Below are 3,586 nucleotides of genomic sequence, written 5' to 3'. Positions count from 1 at the left end.
TTAAAAAAGTTACCACTAACTGTGCATTGCAGGAAGGCTCATTAAAACAAAGAGGTATTCATTTCTGTGTAGAAAAGTAAAACATACCTTTGGAAAAAAAAAACAGATTTAAGCAAATCCATTTTTTTATACTAAAACTTACTTTTAAGAATTGAATTTACCTTCAGCTTTGAGACTAATTCACTCGTTTCTTATCTAAAATTATATATATATATATATATACACACACACACAAAAACCATGTGCTTAACAAAGATTATACTTGACCATAGTCTCAGGCAAACTGTTTGTTTTTAAATCGCAAAGCCAAGACAGCTGCTTTTTAACTCTAACACTGTTGTATGGTAACTTTAATTTAGCACTTGGTTCTCACGTGTGCAGTAGACGAATAAAGCATTATGCATCAAAAGTCCAATATTTTCAAAGCCAGTGGTACAGCACTGAAAAATCATAAAGCAGCTCAGATACATTTAACCCAGATTTTTACAACTGCAAAAGCTTGAAAATCAACTTCAAAAAGCTTGTTTTTCCTCAAGTAAAAATATGAACAATCTGAAAGTGATCAACTAATGAAAGGAACTGTATCAGCGGTTACTACAAACACCGCTCCCTCCGGGATATTACTGAGCCATTTATATGTCACCACCCATGTCCTTCCTACCCAGTGTTCCTCCTTCATAATAATCTATTCATACCATTCTTGGGAACTGTTAGTATTGTCTAAAGTGTTTCATCTGGTGTGTCTGGGTCTTCTAAATCACTGTTTGATGTTAAAACATCCAGTGAAATGTTTATTCCTTCTTTTATAATGTCAGGATAAGAGTCTACATCCTTTAGTGGGAAAATAGCTATTTGAAACTCTTCATCCATATCTGATGGTGCAGTGTAGGTCCTAACAAAGTAGTAACGACTGTGCTTCCATATTCTCCTATAGCAGATAGTTCCAACCCAAACACTTACAACGATCAGAAAGAGAGCCCCACCCACAGCACTAGCAATGCTGATACCCCAATTGCCAGCAATGCTGGGAGACAAACTTGATGTTGAAAAATGCGTTAGTTCTGGTTCTGTTGCTGAAGCTCTGATGCCATCAGTTGAAGGATGCAATGGAAGCATGGGTGGTCGTGTAGTAGAGGTAGGAGGATCTAATGGAAAGAGGAATGGGGTAGACAAGACACAGAAAAGGCCAAGAATGTCAATGCAAGCTAAATCAGTAGAGGGTTTATAAGAAGCCAAAAGGATGAATATGTAAATATGTTGCTCTCTACCAACAGACAATAGTTTTTCATTCTTAAATTTCTAAGAAGTTTGAGCAATTATGAAGTACTTTTGCAATACAGATGATGAGTTTCTCTACTAATTCTGAATTGGCTTCTGTGTATTCATTTTGGGATATATGATAAGCAGAGTGGGGAACTGCTTTTGTTGCACAAAAACAATCACTGTCAAATTGTAAAATAACCGTTAATTCTCCTGAAAGAATGAAGAAGTTCCTTTCAGTTTATGTAGATTTTATAGTTGACTACTTCCAACCAGTTTTATCCCATCCATGGAGGATATTATCTACCACAAAACACCAAAACCAAAATAAAACCAATCACTAACCAATTCCTCAGCCAAAGATAAGAATAATACTGGCGAAAGACAAACAGTATCTTCACATTTTACTTAAAGTTTTATTAAATTTAGAAATTGTTCAGTTCACTGAAGCGAACTCGTAAAGAATGAAAAACTATACATTGTGTGCTAACTTAGCAGAAAGTAAGTTACTGATTTTAATTATTCTCCTCAAAACGTTGACTGTGTTAATAGAAACTCAACAGCGTAAGTGGGGAACGGTGAAGGAACTCAAAGTTAAATTATGTTGTGCAGTTCTTTGGTTATAAATTTTCTTTTAAGAGAATGATGTCAGCAGTGTATCAAAGCAACTTTACATTTTAAACCACTCTTTGAGCAAAATATTCTACAGAAAGCAGTTGAAATCACTAAAAATAGTTTTCTGCAGTACGTAATAACTAATACATTTCCAGAATGTTGATTGGTTTAATTTGTTTTTAAGCATTTTTTTTTAAATTCTAAGTTTCCTGTCTCCTCCTCAATGGCACACATTCTGAGTTTTAGCTTGCTCTCAAGGGTATGCACTGAAGCATCACTTAAAATGTGCTGCTGGGGTTGTACGACGAGACGTTTTTTCTTTTGATTCACAGGAGAGTTCTTATTTCCAATGCTACAGGCTATAACCTTCACCTTTGAATGAGGTAAGATGCCTCCTTAGCACATTTCATAAAGATAACGCAGTCCTGTTTTACAGAAAGGGAAACTGAGGCAGAAAAATGTTCTGTCCCTTGTCCAAGTTCACCAAGTGAGTCCACAGCACAGATAGGACAAGAGCTCAGGTCCCCTGAGGCATGACTGTGTCCTATCTACCAGGCTGCACAGTTCCCCATATACATTCTGAATAATAATGCCATATGTCCATGTTGCAATTAATTAAAACAACACCTTCTTGAGTGGAAACAGTATGAATGATAGCTTTAAAGAAACAGACTATGCCATTACCTGTGTCTTCAGACTCATCATCATCATCCCCATCACCTGTATCTTCAGACTCATCATGACCACCAACAACCAATGATGGAGAATCTTGAAATGGAAGAAAAAAAAGTCACTTGTGCTACTATTGGTGTTTCAGTATTTCATTTTCTTGATACCACTACAAGAAACAGTAGATCAAACGCAGTCATTTTTTAAAACCACTATGGAACAGACTTTCAATAGGCAGCCTCCATATGTGAAATGTTGCACCTACCTCCACCCTCCATAATTACATTTCTGGGCACGTGAGAGGAGTTTCACATTTGTCCAACAGAGGATCTGTCACTTCTGGAGAATGGAGATTGATGGACAAATACCACAGGCGTGTGCATGCCAAAATGGAGGAAGGCTGCAGCCCTACTGAAAACTAGGCCCTATGTGTCTCAGAAACTCTTAACTGCTGAGCCTTCCTGTGACCGTTTTGCTGTTTTCTGCAGAATCTAAGATTTCATCCAAGAGAACAATTAAGGAAGCTCTCCTCTTTTCCACTGCTGTCAACATTTCCATGCAGAAGAGCTAACCAAATAGGAGAAGCAGCAGAAGTGTGACCGGTTTTCCCCCAATCTTGTGTTAAAGGTGCTCAGCAAAAAAACCAAAATAACCAACAAACAACCTCCTAACCCCAAGACTCGTGATTTTTTTGCTTCTTTACAATGGCTAAAGATTGCCAGCAAGTATTTTTCCCAAGAAGGATCCTGCCTGGTTATTTCAAATCTTAGATTAGTAGGTCTGGATGCTCAAAAAGTATTTTAGGGCCTAACACATGGGCACTGGGTGCCTAAAGATTTTTCAGGCCCTGGACCTCAGCTCCTGTCTAAGCTGAAACACTCTGAAGCCCTGACCTTGCAAAGACTTACCAGCGTGCATAACATTACACGCTGTGAGTAGTCCCACTGACATCACATTGCTATAGGATCATGAATGGTGCATTACATTAAGCATGTGTGTTAAGTCTTTGAAGGCCTACGACGACTAGTGAACTAGTGCAATG

At 37.8% G+C, this 3,586-nt stretch overlaps 1 pseudogene; it reads right to left on the bottom strand.

Annotated features, from left to right (window-relative positions):
- Positions 1-632: 632 nt before the first annotated feature.
- On the bottom strand, positions 633-2,822 carry LOC142047886 (nectin-3-like; annotated as a pseudogene).
- Between the last annotated feature and the right edge of the window lie 764 nt (positions 2,823-3,586).

Source organism: Chelonoidis abingdonii, chromosome 18, assembly GCF_003597395.2.
Source record: "Chelonoidis abingdonii isolate Lonesome George chromosome 18, CheloAbing_2.0, whole genome shotgun sequence".
NCBI lineage: Eukaryota > Metazoa > Chordata > Testudines > Testudinidae > Chelonoidis > Chelonoidis abingdonii.
Note: the sequence above shows the minus strand (reverse complement) of the source record. Positions and strands in the feature narration are given on the sequence as shown.